This window comes from Oncorhynchus mykiss, chromosome Y (genome assembly GCF_013265735.2).
Source record: "Oncorhynchus mykiss isolate Arlee chromosome Y, USDA_OmykA_1.1, whole genome shotgun sequence".
Classification (NCBI taxonomy): domain Eukaryota; kingdom Metazoa; phylum Chordata; class Actinopteri; order Salmoniformes; family Salmonidae; genus Oncorhynchus; species Oncorhynchus mykiss.
In genome coordinates this window covers 445,385-469,720 of record NC_048593.1, presented here as the reverse complement: position 1 = coordinate 469,720, position 24,336 = coordinate 445,385, and the positions used below count along the sequence as shown (strand labels likewise).

Below are 24,336 nucleotides of genomic sequence, written 5' to 3'. Positions count from 1 at the left end.
TATCCAGCAACTTTGCACAGTCATTGAAGAGGAGTGGGACAACATTCCATAATCAACAGCCTGATCAACTCTATGCAAAGGAGAGTGTTGTACTGCATGAGACAAATGGTGGTCACAAGAGATACTGACTGGTTTTCTGATCCGCGCCCCTACTTTTTTAAAGGTATCTGACCAACAGATGCATATCTGTATTTCCAATCATGTGAAATCCATAGATTAGGGTCTAATTCATTTGATTCAATCAACTGATTTCCTTATATGTACTGTAACTCGATCAAAATTGTTGCATGTTGCGTTTTTAAATTTTTGTTCAGTGTAGATTGGTGTACCTGCTAAACTGGTGTATAACCAGGTTGCGTGATTTAACAATGGCAAAGGGATATAGGAGATCGACTTTATACAGTCAGTTTGACACCTTTTTATAAACCAGTCAACACTTGCTGTTCAGTTGTCAATCAACGCACAGTAAATAGTCTATGTGTCACGACTCCGCGTGGCTGGCTTTGTGAAATACACAAAAGAAAATAAATGAATGTGTCAGAAAACAATCATTAGGCTAAGTCATTAGACTCAGCGTTACCACTTACATTACATGGGACATGTAAATTCATGAGATCTGTAGGACTATAATGACGAGATGCTCATGTTTCCTTCTTAACAATGGGAGTCGTTGTCCCAACGGTGGAAGGCAGGTGACAAGCTTAGGTCCAAAATAAACCCGTAGAAGCGCATTGTGCTTATTTTGGACAGATTTTGGTGAGTGAAACCTCTCACTTCGCCTCTTCACCTATGCTGATTTTTCCTGTCATCGCACGCGTTATGACTGACAGGCGCCTATCCTATCGATAGATCGCTAGCAGGTGCATATCTAGCGGGAGAGGGCTCAACGGACCAGCCAATTGAAACTTTGAAATGAAAAGTAGCCTAGTTAATATGACTTGGAAAATGTAACCGGGTGAAAATCACTCTGCAACCGAATGATTAGCCGACGCTTATGGAAAACACTTATCACGATACTTAGGTGCCCATACGATATCTATTGTGATTCTCACGATTCTATATGAATTACGATTCGATATTGCGATTTGATGTTCCAAAGACATTGCTCTGTATATGAGAGCATAAAAAATGTAGTTCCAGTCATGGAAATGAAAGTGCTGAAAACATGTTGGCTCACTATTTTCTAAAGAAGATGGAGGATGAAAATACACAGAGTTTTAGCGCAGATACAGCCTACTAACGCTAGCTAACTATACCTAGAACAATTTTATTTTAGTATCAATATTACGATATGTAAATTTTTTTTTATTTGTTTCATCACTAGTTATTACACCACTTCCTTTCCCCATTCATGACCATGGAAGAATTGGATAGGTTCCACCACCTTGATTCGATTTCAATCTGATTTCTCCCACTGCTCTATATTTGATACATATTTCAGTAAGACTGCCATCGTTGAAGTCGTTTGTGGTGACGTCAAAATTACGGTTGTTGTATAAAAGTCATCAGCGATTTGGATCATCTTTAACCAATCAAGAGTATCAAAGCCAATGACACATTTTCAAAATGCCACTTTACCCACCATGTGTTGTGGCTCTGGCACAACCCATCCGTTTCTGGGACCAATCAGAACAGTTAGAATGTGTTTGCGTTCTAGAAATCGTTGGGGTTGGTACTCAGATCCAGGATCACTGCGGAGAAGAATCTTACTTCCGTGGCGTAGCGAATGGCCAGAGCAAGGAGTTTGGGTAGCCAGGCAATGTAAAGGCTTGGCCGCACTGTCAACTAAAACTGAGCTCTCAAGGGGGCTTGATCCCAATTCGTCATGCTGTCTTGGACTTTGACTGAATGCAGGCCAGGGAAGGTGTGTTAGTGGTAATGGGTGCAGGCTAGCTGTAACGGTTTTCTTGATGAGAAGGAGAGTCGGACCAAAATGCGGCGTGTCTATTGCAATCCATGTTTAATGAAGTAACACACTAAACACAAACACTACCAAAACAATAAACTTAACATAAACCGAAACAGCCTATACTTGTGTAACCTAACACAGAACAATGACATCAGGACACTAAGGACAATCACCCACAAACACACAGTGAAACCCAGGCTACCTAAATATGGTTCCCAATCAGAGACAATGACTAACACCTGCCTCTGATTGAGAACCATATCAGGCCAGACATAGAAATAGACAAACAAGACATCCAACATAGAATGCCCACCCAGTTCACGTCCTGACCAACACTAAAACAAGGAAAACACACACGAACGATGGTCAGAACGTGACAGTACCCCCCCTCCAAGGTGCGGACTCCGGACACACAACTTAAACCTATAGGGGAGGGTGTGGGTGGGCATCTGTCCGCGGTGGCGGCTCTGGCGCTGGACGTGGACCCCACTCCATAATAGTCTTTGTCCACCTCCTTAGCGTCCCTAGATAGGTGACCCTCCTAAGAGACAGCTCGGGACAGAGGGGAAGCTCGGAACAGAAGGACAGCTCGGGACAGAGGTAGCTCGGGACTGATGGGTAGCTCAGCACTGAGAGGAAGCTCAGCACTGAGAGGAAGCTCAGGCAGGTGGTTGGATCCGGCAGATCCTGGCTGGCTGGCGGTTCTGGAAGATCCTGGCTGACTGGCGGATCCGGAAGAGTCTGGTCGACTGGCAGATCTGGAAGAGTCTGGTCGACTGGCAGATCTGGAAGAGTCTGGTCGACTGGCAGATCTGGAAGAGTCTGGTCGACTGGCAGATCTGGAAGAGTCTGGTCGACTGGCAGATCTGGAAGAGTCTGGTCGACTGGCAGATCTGGAAGAGTCCGGTCGACTGGCAGATCTGGAAGAGTCCGGTCGACTGGCAGATCTGGAAGAGTCCGGTCGACTGGCAGATCTGGAAGAGTCCGGTCGACTGGCAGATCTGGAAGAGTCCGGTCGACTGGCAGATCTGGAAGAGTCCGGTCGACTGGCAGATCTGGAAGAGTCCGGTCGACTGGCAGATCTGGAAGAGTCCGGTCGACTGGCAGATCTGGAAGAGTCCGGTCGACTGGCAGCTCTGGCTGCTCCATGCTGACTGGCTGCTCCATGATGACTGGCAGCTCTGGCTGCTCCATGCTGACTGGCAGCTCTGGCTGCTCCATGCTGACTGGCTGCTCCATGCTGACTGGCAGCTCTGGCTGCTCCATGCTGACTGGCTGCTCTGGCTGCTCCATGCTGACTGGCGGCCCTGGCTGCTCCATGCTGACTGGCGGCCCTGGCTGCTCCATACTGACTGGCGGCCCTGGCTGCTCCATGCTAACTGGCAGCTCTGGCGGCTCCTTGCAGACTGGCAGCTCTGGCGGCTCCTTGCAGACTGGCAGCTTTGGCGGCATCCTGCAGACAGGCAGCTCTGGCGGCTCCTTGCAGACTGGCAGCTCCTTGCAGACTGGCAGCTCTATGCAGACTGGCAGCTCCTTGCAGACTGGCAGCTCCTTGCAGACTGGCAGCTCCTTGCAGACTGGCAGCTCCTTGCAAACTGGCAGCTCTATGCAGACTGGCAGTTCTGAACAGGCGGGAGACTCCGGCAGCGCTGTAGAGAAGGAAGGCTCTAACAGCGCTAAACAGGCGGGAGACTCCGACAGCGCTGGAGAGGAGGAGGGCTCCGACAGCGCTGGACAGGCGAGGCGCACTGTAGGCCTGATGCGTGGTGCTGGCACTGGTGGTACTGGGCCGAGGACACGCACAGGAAGCCTGGTGCGAGGAGCTGCTACCGGAGGGCTGGGGTGTGGAGGTGGTACTGGAGCTCTTGAGCACCGAGCCTGCCCAACCTTACCTGGTTGAATGCTCACGGTCGCCCTGCCAGTGCGGCGAGGTGGAATAGCCCGCACTGGGCTATGCAGGCGAACCGGAGACACCGAGCGCAAGGCTGGTGCCATGTAAGCCGGCCCAAGGAGATGCACTGGGGACCAGCTGCGTAGAGCCGGCTTCATGGCATTAGGCTCGACGCTCAATCTAGCCCGGCCGACACACGGAGCTGGAATATACTGCACCGGGCTATGCACCTGCACTGGAGAATAACACGGTGCCTGTCCGGTCTCTCTAGCCCCCCGGTAAGCACAGGGAGTTTGCGCAGGTCTCCTACCTGGCGTAGCCATACTCCCTGTTAGCCCCCCCCCCAAGAAATTTTTGGGGCTGGCTCTCAGGCTTCCATCCGCGTCGCCGTGCTGCCTCCTCATACCAGCGCCTCTCTGCTTTCGCCGCCTCCAGTTCTTCTTTGGGGCGGCGATATTCTCCTGGCTGAGCCCAGGGTCCTCTTCCTTCTAATTCGTCCTCCCATGTCCATACCTCCTCTTTGGGCTGCTCCTGTTGCCTCTTCTCCTGCTGCACCTTTGGGCGGCTACACTCCCCTGGTTTAGCCCAGGGTCCTCTCCCGTCCAGGATTTCCTCCCATGTCCAGAAATCCTTATTGCGCATCTCCTCGCGCTGCTCCTGCCTGTTGACACGCTGCTTGGTCCTTTTGTGGTGGGTGATTCTGTAACGGTTTTCTTGATGAGAAGGAGAGTCGGACCAAAATGCGGCGTGTCTATTGCAATCCATGTTTAATGAAGTAACACACTAAACACAAACACTACCAAAACAATAAACTTAACGAAAACCGAAACAGCCTATACTTGTGTAACCTAACACAGAACAATGACATCAGGACACTAAGGACAATCACCCACAAACACACAGTGAAACCCAGGCTACCTAAATATGGTTCCCAATCAGAGACAATGACTAACACCTGCCTCTGATTGAGAACCATATCAGGCCAGACATAGAAATAGACAAACAAGACATCCAACATAGAATGCCCACCCAGTTCACGTCCTGACCAACACTAAAACAAGGAAAACACACACGAACGATGGTCAGAACGTGACACTAGCACCATGCATGTCAATGAATAAGGGCACTAAGACTGATGGCAGTGTCCAATGCTGTTAAGGGCTGGTCTATCATGGACTAAAGGATGGAAGTAAATCAAATCAAATCAAATCAAATGTTATTTGTCACATACACATGGTTAGCAGATGTTAGTGCGAGTGTAGCGAAATGCATGTGCTTCTAGTTCCGACAATGCAGTAATAACCAACAAGTAATCTAGCTAACAATTCCAAAACTACTACCTTATAGACACAAGTGTAAGGGGATAAAGAATATGTACATAAAGATATATGAATGAGTGATGGTACAGAGCGGCATAGGCAAGATACAGTAGATGGTATTGAGTGCAGTATATACATATGAGATGAGTATGTAAACAAAGTGGCATAGTTAAAGTGGCTAGTGATACATGTATTACATAAGGATGCAGTAGATGATATAGAGTACAGTATATACATATACATATGAGATGAGTAATGTAGGGAACATTATATTAGGTAGCATTGTTTAAAGTGGCTAGTGATATATTTTACATCATTTCCCATCAATTCCCATTATTAAAGTGGCTGGAGTTGAGTCAGTGTGTTGGCAGCAGCCACTCAATGTTAGTGGTGGCTGTTTAACAGTCTGATGGCCTTGAGATAGAAGCTGTTTTTCAGTCTCTCGGTCCCAGCTTTGATGCACCTGTACTGACCTCGCCTTCTGGATGATAGCGGGGTGAACAGGCAGTGGCTCGGGTGGTTGCTGTCCTTGATGATCTTTATGGCCTTCCTGTGACATCGGGTGGTGTAGGTGTCCTGGAGGGCCGGTAGTTTGCCCCCGGTGATGCGTTGTGCAGACCTCACTACCCTCTGGAGAGCCTTACGGTTGTGGGCGGAGCAGTTGCCGTACCAGGCGGTGATACAGCCCGACAGGATGCTCTCGATTGTGCATCTGTAGAAGTTTGTGAGTGCTTTTGGTGATAAGCCGAATTTCTTCAGCCTCCTGAGGTTGAAGAGGCGCTGCTGCGCCTTCTTCACGATGCTGTCTGTGTGGGTGGACCAATTCAGTTTGTCTGTGATGTGTATGCCGAGGAACTTAAAACTTACTACCCTCTCCACTACTGTTCAATCGATGTGGATAGGGGGGTGTTCCCTCTGCTGTTTCCTGAAGTCCACAATCATCTCCTTAGTTTTGTTGACGTTGAGTGTGAGGTTATTTTCCTGACACCACACTCCGAGGGCCCTCACCTCCTCCCTGTAGGCCGTCTCGTCGTTGTTGGTAATTAAGCCTACCACTGTTGTGTCGTCCGCAAACTTGATGATTGAGTTGGAGGCGTGCCTGGCCACGCAGTCGTGGGTGAACAGGGAGTACAGGAGAGGGCTCAGAACGCACCCTTGTGGGGCCCCAGTGTTGAGGATCAGCGGGGTGGAGATGTTGTTGCCTACCCTCACCACCTGGGGGCGGCCCGTCAGGAAGTCCAGTACCCAGTTGCACAGGGCGGGGTCGAGACCCAGGGTCTCGAGCTTGATGACGAGCTTGGAGGGCACTATGGTGTTAAATGCCGAGCTGTAGTCGATGAACAGCATTCTCACGTAGGTATTCCTCTTGTCCAGATGGGTTAGGGCAGTGTGCAGTGTGGTTGAGATTGCATCGTCTGTGGACCTATTTGGGCGGTAAGCAAATTGGAGTGGGTCTAGGGTGTCAGGTAGGGTGGAGGTGATATGGTCATTGACTAGTCTCTCAAAGCACTTCATGATGACGGAAGTGAGTGCTACGGGGCGGTAGTCGTTTAGCTCAGTTACCTTAGCTTTCTTGGGAACAGGAACAATGGTGGCCCTCTTGAAGCATGTGGGAACAACAGACTGGGATAGGGATTGATTGAATATGTCCGTAAACACACCAGCTGGTCTGCGCATGCTCTGAGGGCACGGCTGGGGATGCCGTCTGGTCCTGCAGCCTTGCGAGGGTTGGCACGTTTAAATGTTTTCCTCACCTCACGGGTATCTCCAAGATCGCATAGCAGTTCAGACGTCTTTTGTCCTCGTCTTGTCGTGTCCTGTATATATATATATTTACAACTTTTTTCACATACATTTTATTTTTATTTTCCATCAACTCATCTTCTAAACACTCTCCTGCAACCAGCCTCACCAATTTATATTTATAAAAAAGTATTATTTACCTCAGATCTGTAATCCTCCAAGAAGCTAGCCAGAAACTCCAAGAAGCTAGCCAGAAACTAGCCAGAAGCTAGCCAGGAGCTAGCCCAGAAGCTAATCCAGAAGCTAATCAGAAGCTAGTTAGCTTCTTTACTGGCAAATCGTTAGTATTCAGCTAACCACGGTTTGTGGTCATCAGCTATCCTTTAGCTCGAAAATCTATCGCCAGTTTTGTACGGCGCAGCGCGGCTCGGAACGGAACATACCGGACCAATTTTTCTCTCCATGTCCCTGGATTTCAACTGCTCTCTGGACATTCATACCCGGATCTCACAGCTAGCTAGCTGCGATCCGTGTGACAGTCGGCTTTCGTCGATTCCGGAGCAAACATCGATTGTTCCGGTGCTAGCCAGCTCCGTCAATCACTCCTGAGTTCCATCATTCACTCCTGGGCTGCAGTCACCTATCCGGACCCGTTTCACTGCCTACGCGGAGCCCCACCGGGCCTTCACAACTGGATTGCCGACGTTATCTACCTGAATGAGATCCGGCTGGCTCCTCTGTCGCGACGTTACCTGAACGCCCATCTGCGGCCCGCTAACCGTTAGCTGTCTTACCGGCTGCTATCTGAATAGACAATCGGACAATTTATTTATTTTTATTATTATGTTTTCTTCTCGGGCCTCTATAACTATATCTATTGTTCTTATTTTTGTTGTTGTTGTGTGATTTGGATTAATCCCCTCTACCACACGGAACCCCACTAATCTACTGACCGAACGCAAGAGGTGGCTAACAACAGACTCCATCCTATGCTAGCTTGCTACCGATGGCCCGGCTAGCTGTCTAAATCGCCGTGACCCTCAACCAACCTCTCCACTCACTGGACCCTTTTGATCACTCGACTAAGCATGCCTCTCCTTAATGTCAATATGTCTTGTCCATTGCTGTTCTGGTTAGTGTTTATTGGCTTATTTCACTGTAGAGCCTCTAGTCCTGCTCACTATACCTTATCCAACCTATTAGTTCCACCACCCACACATGCAATGACATCTCCTGGTTTCAATGATGTTTCTAGAGACAATATCTCTCTCTTCATCACTCAATACCTAGGTTTACCTCCACTGTATTCACATCCTACCTTACCTTTGTCTGTACATTATACCTTGATGCTATTTTATCGCCCCCAGAAACCTCCTTTTACTCTCTGTTCCAGACGTTCTAGACGACCAATTCTTATTGCTTTTAGTCGCACCCTTATTCTACTCCTCCTATGTTCCTCTGGCGATGTAGAGGTGAATCCAGGCCCTGCAGTGCCTAGCTCCACTCCTATTCCCCAGGCGCTCTCTTTTGACGACTTCTGTAACCGTAATAGCCTTGGTTTCATGCATGTTAACATTAGAAGCCTCCTCCCTAAGTTTGTTCTATTCACTGCTTTAGCACACTCTGCCAACCCGGATGTTCTAGCTGTGTCTGAATCCTGGCTTAGGAAAACCACCAAAAATTCAGACATTTTAATTCCAAACTACAACATTTTCAGACAAGATAGAACTGCCAAAGGGGGCGGTGTTGCAATCTACTGCAAAGATAGCCTGCAGAGTTCTGTCCTACTATCCAGGTCTGTACCCAAACAATTTGAACTTCTACTTTTAAAAATCCACCTCTCTAAAAACAAGTCTCTCACCGTTGCCGCCTGCTATAGACCACCCTCTGCCCCCAGCTGTGCTCTGGACACCATATGTGAACTGATTGCCCCCCATCTATCTTCAGAGCTCGTGCTGCTAGGCGACCTAAACTGGAACATGCTTAACACCCCAGCCATCCTACAATCTAAACTTGATGCCCTCAATCTCACACAAATTATCAATGAACCTACCAGGTACCTCCCCAAAGCCTTAAACACGGGCACCCTCATAGATATCATCCTAACCAACTTGCCCTCTAAATACACCTCTGCTGTCTTCAACCAAGATCTCAGCGATCACTGCCTCATTGCCTGCATCCGTAATGGGTCAGCGGTCAAACGACCTCCTCTCATCACTGTAAAACGCTCCCTGAAACACTTCAGCGAGCAGGCCTTTCTAATCGACCTGGCCGGGGTATCCTGGAAGGATATTGACCTCATCCCGTCAGTAGAGGATGCCTGGATATTTTTTTTAAATGCCTTCCTAACCATCTTAAATAAACATGCCCCATTCAAGAAATTTAGAACCAGGAACAGATATAGCCCTTGGTTCTCCCCAGACCTGACTGCCCTTAACCAACACAAAAACATCCTATGGCGTTCTGCATTAGCATCGAACAGCCCCCGTGATATGCAGCTGTTCAGGGAAGCTAGAAACCATTATACACAGGCAGTTAGAAAAGCCAAGGCTAGCTTTTTCAAGCAGAAATTTGCTTCTTGCAACACTAACTCAAAAAAGTTCTGGGACACTGTAAAGTCCATGGAGACTCTCCTCCCAGCTGCCCACTGCACTGAAGATAGGAAACACTGTCACCACTGATAAATCCACCATAATTGAAAATTTCAATAAGCATTTTTCTACTGCTGGCCATGCTTTCCACCTGGCTACTCCTACCCCTGTCAACAGCACTGCACCCCCAACAGCAACTCGCCCAAGCCTTCCCCATTTCTCCTTCTCCCAAATCCATTCAGCTGATGTTCTGAAAGAGCTGCAAAATCTGGACCCCTACAAATCAGCCGTGCTAGACAATCTGGACCCTTTCTTTCTAAAATTATCTGCCGAAATTGTTGCCACCCTTATTACTAGCCTGTTCAACCTCTCTTTCGTGTCGTCTGAGATTCCCAAAGATTGGAAAGCAGCTGCGGTCATCCCCCTCTTCAAAGGGGGGGACACTCTTGACCCAAACTGCTACAGACCTATATCTATCCTACCATGCCTTTCTAAGGTCTTCGAAAGCCAAGTCAACAAACAGATTACCGACCATTTTGAATCTCACCATACCTTCTCTGCTATGCAATCTGGTTTCAGAGCTGGTCATGGGTGCACCTCAGCCACGCTCAAGGTCCTAAACGATATCTTAACCGCCATCGATAAGAAACATTACTGTGCAGCCGTATTCATTGATCTGGCCAAGGCTTTCGACTCTGTCAATCACCACATCCTCATCGGCAGACTCAACAGCCTTGGTTTCTCAAATGACTGCCTCGCCTGGTTCACCAACTACTTCTCTGATAGAGTTCAGTGTGTCAAATCGGAGGGTCTGCTGTCCGGACCTCTGGCAGTCTCTATGGGGGTGCCACAGGGTTCAATTCTTGGACCGACTCTCTTCTCTGTATACATCAATGAGGTCGCTCTTGCTGCTGGTGAGTCTCTGATCCACCTCTACGCAGACGACACCATTCTGTATACTTCCTTCTTTGGACACTGTGTTAACAACCCTCCAGGCAAGCTTCAATGCCATACAACTCTCCTTCCGTGGCCTCCAATTGCTCTTAAATACAAGTAAAACTAAATGCATGCTCTTCAACCGATCGCTACCTGCACCTACCCGCCTGTCCAACATCACTACTCTGGACGGCTCTGACTTAGAATACGTGGACAACTACAAATACTTAAGTGTCTGGTTAGACTGTAAACTCTCCTTCCAGACCCATATCAAACATCTCCAATCCAAAGTTAAATCTAGAATTGGCTTCCTATTTCGCAACAAAGCATCCTTCACTCATGCTGCCAAACATACCCTTGTAAAACTGACCATCCTACCAATCCTCGACTTTGGCGATGTAATTTACAAAATAGCCTCCAATACCCTACTCAACAAATTGGATGCAGTCTATCACAGTGCAATCCGTTTTGTCACCAAAGCCCCATATACTACCCACCATTGCGACCTGTACGCTCTCGTTGGCTGGCCCTCGCTTCATACTCGTCGCCAAACCCACTGGCTCCATGTCATCTACAAGACCCTGCTAGGTAAAGTCCCCCCTTATCTCAGCTCGCTGGTCACCATAGCATCTCCCACCTGTAGCACACGCTCCAGCAGGTATATCTCTCTAGTCACCCCCAAAACCAATTCTTTCTTTGGCCGCCTCTCTTTCCAGTTCTCTGCTGCCAATGACTGGAACGAACTACAAAAATCTCTGAAACTGGAAACACTTATCTCCCTCACTAGCTTTAAGCACCAACTGTCAGAGCAGCTCACAGATTACTGCACCTGTACATAGCCCACCTATAATTTAGCCCTATCAACTACCTCTTTCCCAACTGTATTTAATTTATTTATTTATTTTGCTCCTCTGCACCCCATTATTTTTATTTCTACTTTGCACATTCTTCCATTGCAAAACTACCATTCCAGTGTTTTACTTGCTATATTGTATTTACCTTGCCACCAAGGCCTTTTTTGCCTTTACCTCCCTTCTCACCTCATTTGCTCACATTGTATATAGACTTGTTTATACTTTATTATTGACTGTATGTTTGTTTTACTCCATGTGTAACTCTGTGTTGTTGTATCTGTCGAACTGCTTTGCTTTATCTTGGCCAGGTCGCAATTGTAAATGAGAACTTGTTCTCAACTTGCCTACCTGGTTAAATAAAGGTAAATAAATAAAAAACGTCGGCTGCAGTGAAGGAGAGTCTGCATGTTTTAGTTGCGGGCAGTGTCAGTGGCACTGTATTGTCCTCAAAGCGGGCAAAAAAGTTATTTAGTCTGCCTGGGAGCAAGACATCCTGGTCCGTGACGGTGCTGGTTCTCTTTTTGTAATCCGTGATTGACTGTAGACCCTGCCACATACCTCTTGTGTCTGAGCCGTTGAATTGAGATTCTACTTTGTCTCTATACTGACGCTTAGCTTGTTTGATTGCCTTGCGGAGGGAATAGTTACACTGTTTGTATTCGGTCATGTTTCCAGTCACCTTGCCCTGATTAAAAGCAGTGGTTCGCGCTTTCAGTTTCACGCGAATGCTGCCATCAATCCACGGTTTCTGGTTTGGGAATGTTTTAATCGTTGCTATGGGAACGACATCTTCAACGCACGTTCTAATGAACTCGCACACCGAATCAGCGTATTCGTCAATGTTGTCGTCTGACGCAATACGGAACATATCCCAGTCCACGTGATGGAAGCAGTCTTGGAGTGTGGAATCAGATTGGTCGGACCAGCGTTGAACAGACCTCAGCGCGGGAGCTTCTTGTTTTAGTTTCTGTCTGTAGGCAGGGATCAACAAAATGGAGTCGTGGTCAGCTTTTCCGAAAGGAGGGCGGGGCAGGGCCTTATATGCGTCGCGGAAGTTGGAATAGCAATGATCCAAGGTTTTTCCCGCCCTGGTTGCGCAATCGATATTCTGAAAAAAATTAGGGAGTCTTGTTTTCAGATTAGCCTTGTTAAAATCCCCAGCTACAATGAATGCAGCTTCCGGATAAATGGATTCCAGTTTGCACAGAGTCAAATAAAGTTCGTTCAGAGCCATCGATGTGTCTGCTTGGGGGGGAATATACACGGCTGTGATTATAATCGAAGATAATTCCCTTGGTAGATAATGCGGTCTACATTTGATTGTGAGGAATTCTAAATCAGGTGAACAGAAGGACTTGAGTTCCTGTATGTTGTTTTGGCCACATCACGTCACGTTAACCATAAAGCATGCGCCCCCGCCCCTCTTCTTACCAGAAAGATGTTTGTTTCTGTCGGCGCGATGCGTGGAGAAACCCGCTGGCTGCACCGCCTCCGATAGCGTCTCTCCAGTGAGCCATGTTTCCGTGAAGCAAAGAACGTTACAGTCTCTGATGTCCCTCTGGAATGCTACCCTTGCTCGGATTTCATCAACCTTGTTGTCAAGAGACTGGACATTGGCGAGGAGAATGCTAGGGAGTGGTGCACGATGTGCCCGTCTCCGGAGTCTGACCAGAAGACCGCTTCGTTTTCCCCTTTTTCAAAGTCGTTTTTTGGGGTCGCTGGCTGGGATCCATTCCGTTGTCCTGGGTGAAAGGCAGAACACAGGGTCCGCTTCGCGAAAGTCATATTCTTGGTCGTACTGATGGTGAGTTGACGCTGCTCTTATGTTCAGTAGTTCTTCTCGACTGTATGTAATGAAACCTAAGATGACCTGGGGTACCAATGTAAGAAATAACACGTAAAAAAACAAAAAACTGCATAGTTTCCTAGGAACGCGAAGCGAGGCGGCCATCTCTGTCGGCGCTGGAGTACACGACATGGTTGACTTGTGCACTAGATGCGTACCATTGACGTAGAACTCTTGTGTCTGGTCTACCCTCCCTAGGACCGTATGATGCTGTCCACAGCCCAGCAGATGCTTCAGGACAGCCGCACCAAGATTGAGCTGCTCCGCATGCAGATTGTCAATCACCCGGGCTAAAGAGGGGGAGCGGGAAGCCACTGAGTGTGTGTGTGTGTCCTTTGCCATGTCATTGTTTTGGTTTTATGTGTGTGACTGTGTTTTTCCCAGGGCCATTTCTGTGTTTGTTCATTGGTCCCTGCAGGCCGACCCTCTGAGACGATCAGTCCTCTGGATCTACGTGTGGTTGAGCTCCGGCACCACCTGTAGATCGAGGCTGCCGTGTCAGGGGTGGCCAGGAAAGTGGGCAAGCAGCTGGGGAGGCACAAGGTGCAGGACCGCCGGGCACTGGCAGAGGTAGGTGGGCACCAGGATATAAGTGAGGTCTTGGGGGATCTGGTTAATGCAAGTCTGATTCTTTTTGGGTTGCAGGTTAAGACACCTAGTTAATGTTTTCATGGCTGGAAACATTCGTTATGCATACCTGGTGGGTCACAGAGACACTCTAAAAGTGTGTGTGACTGAGTGTTCTCCAGGCCAAGGCTGCAGGTGTCATGCCAGAAGCTGGACCTGCTGCGTCTGTCTCTGGAGCGCTGTCTAACCGAGCTGCCCGGGGTCACTCTGACAAAGCTTCAGAGTTCCTCTGTGGAGATGGGAGAACCTTCTAGAGTCTAGAAGGACAACCATCTCTGCAGCACTCCACCAATCAGGGCTTTATGGTAGAGTAGCCAGACAGAAGCCACATCCTCAGTAAAAGGCACATGACAGCCCGCTTGGAGTTTTCCAACAGGCACCTACAGTAAAGGACAGACCATGAGAAATAAGATTATATTGTCTGATGAAACCAAGATAAAACTCTTTGGCCTGAATGCCAAGCGTCACATTTGGAGGAAATCTGCCACCATCCCTATGGTGAAGCATGGGGGTGGCAGCATCATGCTGTGGGGATGTTTTTCAGTGACAGGGACTGAGAGACTAGTCAGGATATAGGGAAAGATGAACGGAGCAAAGTACAAAGAGATCCTTGATGAAAACCTGCTCTAGAGCGCTCAGTATCTCAGACTGTGGCAACAATCCTAAGCACACAGCCAAGACAAAGGCAGGAGTGGCTTCGTGACAAGTCTCTGAATGTCCTTGAGTGGCAAAGCCAGAGCCCGGACTTGAACCCGATCGAACATCTCTGGAGAGACATGAAAATAGCTTTGCAGCAACGCTCCCCATCCAACCTGACAGAGCTTGAGAGGATCTGCTGAGAAGAATGGGAGAAACTCCCCAATTACAGGTGTGCCAAGCTTGTAGCATCATACACGATAAGACTCAAGGCTGTTATCACTTCCAAAGGTGCTTCAACAATATTTCATTTTTTTTTTTTTTTACATTTGCAATGAATTCTAAAAACCTGTTTTTGCTTTGTCATTATGGGGTATTGTGTGTAGATTGATGAGGGAAAAACAGATTTAATCAATTAATATAAGAAAATGTAATATAAGAAAATGTGGAAAAAGTCAAGGGGTCTGAATACTTTCCGAATGCACTGTATGTGTAACAGTATAACTTTAGTCCGTCCCCTCGCGCATACCCGGGCTCGAACCTGGGACCCTCTGCACACATCAATTACTGACACCCACGAAGCATCGTTACCCATCACTCCACAAAAGCCGCTGCCCTTGTAGAGCAAGGGGAACCACTACTTCAAGGTCTCAGAGCAAGTGACGTCACCGATTGAAACGCTATTAGCACGCACCACCGCTAACTAGCTAGCCATTTCACATTGGTTACATATGCACTATATGATCTGACAGCCAGTGTGTGTATGTGGAGGTGTACTGACTGATTATCTGTCCCACTGTATGTTGTCCACAGCGGACATCAGTGCAGTGCTAAAAGTGGACAACAGGATGGTGGGCCGGACACACTGGAGAGTTCTGGGACCAGAGCTTCAGTATCGAGCTGGAACGGGTTAGTGTTCTCCTTAGCACCAGTAGGAGTAGTTCAAGCATTATTTTTATTTTCTCAGATAACATCCTGGAGTTGCCAGGAGTCATGTTAAATTGTGTAAAAAATGCAAAATGTTTACCCCCCCATCAATACTTAAATCTTCAGTTGGAAGACAATTTTTCACCCCATAGTGATAGTAAATATTCAAGAGGGGTAGGATTTAAGTGTCTGCTGTTGGAAAGCAGTCTGCTACAGACATGACCATTTTGTGCCAGCAGCTTTCCTCCTTGATAATCTCCAGATAGACGAGTAATGACCTTCAGCTGCAACCATCAAGCTCCAGCATTCTCAGACAGAAACTCTCACCGTGGCCATACAGAGTCTCTGCTGTTGGGTAGCAGAGAGAAATCACCCCTCTCTCACGCCCCCACTCCCACTCTGCAGATGTAATCCCACTGCTAATCCTAACATTTTCCACTAATCTCAATCCTTGCCTCCAAAAGCCTAACATGGGGCTATGATTCAACTCCAAGACTACTTTCAGCTGAGCTGCTGCTCCTAGCGCGAGGGCACACACTACTTTCAGTTCCAAGCTCTCAGCCTAGGTCTTTAAAGATCGTGCTGCACTGTTCTTTTGGGTTGTGGGGCTGAAAGCCTCTGGCTGATACTATTTCAAGGGAAGTGAGAGAAACTGTTTTTCTTGTAGAGGAAGATAAGGGAAGACAGTGTTGCAATCTGTTAAAGATGGTCCATCTTTTTCAATTTCTTCCCCTGGCATTCTAAAAACATGTCCGTGGAGCTGGAGATTGGGGTGTACTGGCAGGATTGGAGGGCTCTGTGCTTATTCAAATTTCTGCGTCTAGAGGATAATTAGGACAACCAGCGCCACTGCATGTGTCTCTATCTGGAGCCCCAGGGCATGCTCTTCGCTGAGTTCAGTAGGACCCTTATTTCACAATCACCCTTCATTTCACAAGCACCATTAAACATGTCACAATCACTAATATCAACAAGCACCATTAAACATGTCACAATCATTAATATCAACAAGCACCATTAAACATGTCACAATCATTAATATCAACAAGCACCATTAAACATGTCACAATCATTAATATCAACAAGCACCATTAAACATTTTATATAAAGTGCCTTCGGAAAGTATTCAGACCCCTTGACTTTTTCCACATTGTGTAACATTACAGCCTTAATCTAAAATGTATTAAATTGTTTTTTCCCCTCACCAATCTACACACAACACCCCATAATGACAAAGCAAAACCGTTTTTTTTACATTTTTGTATGAAAAAATATAAACTGAAATATCACATTTACATAAGTATTCAGACCCTTTACTCAGTACTTTGTTGATGCACCTTTGGCAGCGATTACAGCCTCGAGTCTTCTTTGGTATGACGCTAAAAGCTTGGCACACCTGTATTTGGGGAATTTCTCCCATTCTTCTCTACAGATCCTCTCAGGTCTCTCCAGAGATGTTCCATCGGTTTCAAGTCCGGGCTCTGGCTGGGCCACTCAAGGACATTTAGAGACTTGTCCCGAAGCCACTCCTGCGTTGTCTTGGCTGTGTGCTTAGGGCCGTTGTCCTGTTGGAAGGTGAACCTTCACCCCAGTCTGAGGTCCTGAGTGCTCTGGAGCAGGTTTTCATCAAGGATCTCTCTGTGCTTTGCTCTGTTCATCTTTCCCTCGATCCTGACTAGTCTCCCAGTCCCTGCCGCTGGAAAACATCCCCAGAGCATGATGCTGCCCCCACCATGCTTCACCGTAGGGATGATGCCAGGTTTCCTCCAGACGTGACACTTGGCATTCAGGCCATAGGGTTCAATCTTGGTTTTATCAGACCAGAGAATCTTGATTCTCATGGTCTGAGAGTTTTTAGGTGCCTTTTGGCAAACTCCAAGCGGGCTATCATGTGCCTTTTACTGAGGAGTGGCTTCTGTCTGGCCACTCTACCATAACGGCCTGCTTGGTGTAGTACTGCAGAGATGGTTGTCCTTCTGGAACGTTCTCCCATCTCCACAGAGGAACTCTATAGCTCTGTCAGAGTGACCATCGGAGTCACCTCTCTGACCAAGGCCCAGTTGCTCAGTTTGACCGGGCGGCCAGCTCTAGGAAGAGTCTTGTTGGTTCCAAACTTCTTCCACCTAAGAACAATGGAGGCCACTGTGTTCTTGGGGATCTTCAGTGCTGCAGAAGTGTTTTTGTACACTTCCCCAGATCTGTGCCTCGACACAATCTGGTCTCGGAGCTCTACGGACAATTCCTTCGACCTCGTGGCTTGGTTTTTGCTCTGACATGCACTGTCAACTGTGGGACCTTTATATAGACAGGTGTGTGTCTTTCCAAATCATGTCCAATCAATTTAATTTACCACAGGTGGACTCGAACCAAGTTGTAGAAACATCTCAAGGATGATCAATGGAAACAGGATGCATTGTGTGTAGATTAATAAAAAAATGACAATATTTCATCCATATTAGAATAAGGCTGTAATGTAACGAAATGTGGAAAAGGTCAAAGGATCTGAATACGTTCCTAATACACTGTACTATGGTTCATGAGTGTCCGAAATTGTTCTTGTTGTTTTTCTAATCATTACAAAGTCTCCGCTCATAGTTTCACTCCTAAAAATAGGATTTGGTTCTAGCCATTTTATTTATGTAGTCTCACTTTCCCAGTGAAGGTGCACAATGTTTAGGGGCTCGTCAAATGTCTGTCTTCATGGTTATTTTTGTTCTCTCCTTTCCCTAACTCAGACCTCCAAATATACTTCAGCAGAGGACAACAGGTCAACACCCAGGCCAACTCCTAAACATGTCCCTCTCACTCACAATAACCACCTCGCACGCACGCATGCACTCACGCACGCACGCACGCACACACACACACACGCACACACGCACGCACGCACACACAAAAGTAACTGAAATCCACAACGTATTATTTAAGCACCCTCAGGACTGGAAATGGTGTTTGTTACCATCTGCTTTCTTCTGTTTAGTGCCTAATGAACACGACCCTGTTTACTGTGTTGCACCTAAAGCCTTCCCTCCACCCCTCAAGAGGTCATTCAAATGCAACCAGAGGGAAAAAACTCTAGACCACCTTTACTCCACACACAGAGACACGCACAAAGCTCTCCTGCACCCTCCATTAGGCAAATTTGACCATAATTCTATTCTCCTGATTACGAGCAAAAATTCAAGCAGGAAGCACCAGTGAATCGGTCTATAAAATAGTGGTCAGATGGAGGGGATGCTAAACTACAGAACTATTTTGCTAGCGCAGACTGGAATATGTTCCGGGATTCTTCCGATGGCATTGAGGAGAACACTACCACATTCACTGGCTTCATCAATAAGTGCATCGAAAACGTTGTCCCAAAGTGACTGTACCCCAACCAGAAGCCATGGATTACAGGCAACATACGCACTGAGTTAAAGGGTAGAGCTGCCGCTTTCAAGGAGCGGGACTCTAATCTGGAAGCTTATAAGAAATCCCGCTATGCCATCTGATGAACCATCAAACAAGCAAAGCGTCAATACAGGACTAAGATCGAGTCGTACTACACTGGCTCTGATGCTCGTCGGATGTGGCAGGGCCTGCAAACAATTACAGACTCCAAAGGGAAGCACAGCCGCGAGCTGCCCAGTGACAAGAGCCTACTACACAAGCTAAATAACTTCTATGCCCGCTTTGAGGCAAGTATCACTGAAACATGCATGAGAGCATCAGCTGTTCAGGACGACTGTGTGATTACGCTCTCCGCAGCCGATGTGAGTGAGACCTTTAAACAGATCAACATTCACAAGGCCGCAGTGCCAGATGAATTACCAGGACGAGTACTCCAAGTATGCGCTGACCAACTGGCAAGTGTCTTCACTGACATTTTCAACCTCTCCTTGTCTGAGTCTGTAGTAACATGTTTCAAACAGACCACCATAGTCCCTGTGCCCAAGAAGTCTAAGGTAACCTGCCTAAATGACTACCGACCCGTAGCACTCAAGTCTATAGCCATGAAATGCTTTGAAAGGCTGGTCATGGCTCACATCAACACCATTATCCCAGAAACCCTAGACCCACTCCGATTTGCATACCGCCCCAACAGATCCACAGATGATGCAATATCTATTGCACTCCACACTGCCCTTTCACACCTGGACAAAAGGAACACCTATGTGAGAATGCTATTCATTGACTACAGCTCAGCGTTCAACATCATAGTGCCCTCAATGCTCATCATCAAGCTAAGGACCCTGGGACTAAACACCTCCCTCTGCAACTGAATTCTGGACTTCCTGACAGTCCACCCACAGGTGGTAAGGATAGGTATCAACACATCTGCCACGCTGATCCTCAACATGGGGGGGCCCTCAGGGGTGCGTGCTCAGTTCCCTCCTGTACTCCCTGTTCACTAATGACTGCGCTGCCAGGCACGGCTCCAACACCATCATTAAGTTTGCCGATGACACAACAGTGGTAGGCCTGATCACCGACGACGATGAGACAGCCTATAGGGAGGAGGTCAGAGACCTGACCGTGTGGTGCAAGGAAAACAACCTATCCCTCAACGTGATCAAGACAAAGGAGATGATTGTGGACTACAGGAAAAGGAGGACCGAGCACGCCCCCTTTCTCATCGATGGGGCTGTAGTGGAGCAGGTTGAGAGCTTCAACCTAACATGGTCCGAGCACACCAAGACAGTCGTGAAGAGGGCAAGACAAAACCTATTCCCCCTCAGGAGACTGAAAAGATTTGGCATGGGTCCTCCGATCCTCAAAAAGTTTTACAGCTGTAGCATTGAGAGCATCCTGACTTGTTGCATCACTGCTTGGGATGGCAACTGCTCGGCCTCCCACCGCAAGGCACTACAGAGGGTAGTGAGAATGGCCCAGTACATCACCGGGGCCAAGCTTCCTGCCATCGAGGACCTCTATACCAGGCGGTGTCAGATGAAAGCCCTAAAAATTGCCAAAGACTCCAGCCACCCTAGTCATACACTGTTCTCTCTGCTACTGCATGGCAAGCGGTACCTGGAGCACCAAGTCTAGGTCCAAAAGGCTTTAAACAGCTTCTACCCCCAAACCTTAAGACTCCTGAACATCTAATCAAATGGCTACCCAGACTATTTGCATTGCCCCCCTCCACACCCTTTTCTACGCTGCTGCTACTCTCTGTTATTATCTACACATAGTCACTTTAATAACTCTACCTACATGTACATATTACCCCAATTACCTCGACAGCGGTGCCCCCATACATTGACTCTGTACCGGTTCCCCCTGTATATAGCCCCGCTATTGTTATTTTACTACTGCTCTTTAATAGTTATTTTTATCTATTACTTTTTTGTTGGTATTTTCTTAAAACTACATTGTTGGTTAAGGGCTTGTAAGTAAGCATTTCACTGTAAGGTTGTATTTGGCGCATCTTACTAATAAAATTTGATTTGATTTTGAAATGGTATGCCATCAAGGCCTTGAAGAAAGGAGATGTGACACGGATGAAATGGACAGGTGAGAGCGAACCGTGAGTGAATTTAGACAAAACACATGTCGAGGGAACTGGATTTGAAAGACACTAGCAGTTGCATTCCACCTGAAATATACTATTATTGTGTGTTTGCTCTTTCGTGTGTGTTTGCTCTTTCGTGTGTGTTTGTTCTTTCGTGTGTGTTTGTTCGTGTGCATTTCTGTGATTTTAGTTTGAGACGATCAACTCCTCCCACCATCCCTTCCTGGTGAATACGCATGACTGCTTCCAGACGGCGGACCATGTGTGCTTTGTGATGGAGTACTCCCCCGGGGGAGACCTCATGACCTACATACACATCAACATCTTCACTGAGAGACAGAGCTCAGTAAGCCTTACACAACACACACAGGCCCCATTATGACAGCATGTGAAGCATTGCAATTCCAGCCTGTAAGGCAACAAAATATGCAAATAATGCAAGGGTTGTGTATACTATCTACAGGCACGTTAAACATGTACCAGTGAGTGACTACAAATGGTTAATGCAGGCTTGTCTAATTCTCCTTCAAGCCTTAGAGTTGGTGATACATCAAAACTCACTATTATATGTGTGCCATTTTGTGCCCTGTTTAGGTTCTATGCCTCGTGCGTGCTGCTGGGACTAGAGTTTCTGCACCAGAACAAGATAGTTTACCGTTAAGTAAGATATCTCAGTACTGTTTTCCAGCCCTCTGCCTTCGCACACCTAATAACCTGCCTGTCAGTCATTATTTTTCTAATTTCATCCAGTCATCTCTTTTTCTACCTCTCAGGGATCTGAAGCTAGACAGCCTGTTGATGGAAGCAGATGGCTATGTGAGGATAGCAGACTTTGGATTGTGCAAGAAAGGTACGGTACATTATGGTTATGGCTTCTGGAACATTCCCTTTGAGACCCACTGTCCCTCCCACTTACTTGGTTTATTAAATGAACATTCAGTGTTATTAATCAATGATTTATGTTGCTCTTTAATTTAAAGTTATTCGCTTTTAGCCCTGGGCTAAGGAACACCTCATTATTGAAAGTGGGACAACAGTGTCAAGCTTGCTGCACGAAGTAAGGTCTTAGGTGATGGGCGTGGCAGGGGGCGCGGTCGGTCCGGCTGAATATGAGAACATTTTAGAGAATCCCATCTTGGCGTGTAGTTTTTAAGCTAATTTTCTGCAATTCTACATATTCTGCCATGGAGCTGAGAGAAAATACTGCAGTTTTATATACTTTTTTGTGATGGTTAGTTCTCAAATATTTTATTGGTCTTAGGCAACCCCCCCAAAAAATGCTTAGGCGGCCAACCCAAGGATTTCAATGGCAGAAAAATCCCTGGGTACACACTTCCATCCGTCTAAAAAGTTATATTTTCCCCTACTTTAAATAAGTTATATTTTCCCTGTGTGTATCTGCAGGTATGGGTTACGGAGATCGCACTGCCACATTCTGTGGCACACCAGAGTTCCTGGCCCCGGAGGTGCTGACGGACAACTACTACACCCGCTGTGTGGACTGGTGGGGCCTGGGTGTCCTCATCTACGAGATGCTGGTGGGAGAGGTCGGTAGCAAAGAGATTAATCAAATAACCTATAGCAGAGATCTCAAACTGGTGGTGCGCGGGCCATATGTGTCCTGTTTAGCTCTGTGGTGTATCGTCTTCTATGAGATGCTGGCAGGTCAGTAGAATAGAAATACCTAGAGGATGTCTCCAATTAGTAGGCTCACAAGGTCCACTCCTATGGTGAACCAACCAAGTATTTTGAGTTGTAGGTCTCGGTTGAATTTAGATGTTTGGACCAGAGAAATTAATCGAGAAACATAAATGATCTTTCTGGTCAGTTGGCTCACAATATCCACTCATATGGTGAACCCATGAAGTTTTATTCTGATGTTTGTTCTTGGTTGAATAAGGATTTTTGGTCTTGTATGAATGAAGATGTTTTCGTCTGGTATCATGATAGGAATGAGGTTGTTTGGACTTTCATTGCAATGGCGTCTCTCTCTCCTCTCATCTGTGGCAGTCTCCCTTCCCTGGTGACGATGAGGAGGAGGTGTTTGACAGCATAGTAAATGATGAAGTGCGCTATCCGAGGTTCCTCTCCCCAGATTCTCCATCATCCAAAAGGTATGTGGGCAAAAAAGGTATGTGGGCCATCCTCTCGGTATACTGCCTTGTACAGAATACTGCCTCCTTACACAGTCGGAATCAACAACAAGCTGCATTGCAAATACAGAAAATGAAAACTGTGTGGAAATAATATACAAAGATGTATAGTGGGATGAATACTGAGCCAGACTTTCGTATTGTGCTGCAGCTACTACAGAAAAACCCTGAAAGGAGGCTGGGATCAGGAGAGCCGGGCCCAACGAGGTCAAGAAACACAGGTACTTCCAGGTAAAAACTGGCCTCATTTGTGGCCTGTGGGTCATTTTCATTTCAGTTGAGCATCACCAAGATTGTTGTTGTAGCGCCTTTGCCAACTTTCCTACAATGTTGAAACGAAGGCGATCATCCAATGAAATGTATAATAATTTGATGTATACTTTTGTTCATCCCAGGGACTGGACTGGAAGGCTTTGCTTTAGAAAAAAGTGGTTCCCCCGTTCTTCCCACAGATCAGTAACTTTGACAGGGAGTTCACAAAGCTCAAGCCAGTTCTCACCCCCCCCCCCCCCCCCCCCCCCCCACAGACACCCTCCTTCCTCACTGCCGACCAACAGGAGATCTCTGCCGACTGACTTCTCCTCGCTGCCCTGACCTTAAACATACACATGTATACAATGACGGCCAGACAGAGGGACGGACGGACAGGACTAAAATCCAAAATGGTTGCTGCTCCACTGAAGCTGGTTCCTTTACTTCACTGTGGCTGAATAAGTACTGACCAGATAGGCCACTGTGATGTTCTCTTGGGCTTGTCATCTCTCCTCAGGGCCATTAATGTTCTGTGGGTGATGATGAGCACTCCACCTGAACCTCTACAGCCTATCAGAACTCGGAGCTCGGCCTGCCGATGAGACCCCAGTCAGTTACACTGAGCTGTAGAGAGGGGACTCCTCATCCATGGGAGTGTCAGCCACTCTTCTGTTTCTCTCTGCCTTGTTCAAATCTTTATTTGTATGTCAGTGTCTATATTTGTATGTTGGTGGTCAATATTGACTAATCTAGTTTTGCCTTGTTTTTGTTTATTTGTCAACTCCATATTGATATTGCCAAATGAATACTTGACATGCCACTGTTTTGTTACTGTGACAACACGAATTAGGTAATTTGCTGCACTTTCTTATTCATTTGTGAAACTAAGAGGGCTTTGTTTCAAACATTGGCACCAGTGCAATAATGAGCTTTTAAATGAGTTCTAATCCAAAGGATATTGGACAGACCAGCGCTTCATAACACTACACTTCCAATCATAAGAACCTTTACTGTAAATTATGTTTTTACATGTATTGTATTGTAACCCTATTACGGTCTTGGCTCTATCCAATTACTAACACTGATTATAGCTACTGATGTTTGTATATTTAGCCTGGGAATCCAAATTGAATCGCCATACACTAGCCTAGGAATACA

The 24,336-nt window shown here is 47.0% G+C and overlaps 1 pseudogene; it reads left to right on the top strand.

Annotated features, from left to right (window-relative positions):
• Nucleotides 1-13,219: 13,219 nt before the first annotated feature.
• LOC110509493 lies at nt 13,220-23,501 on the top strand (annotated as a pseudogene).
• Nucleotides 23,502-24,336: the final 835 nt, after the last annotated feature.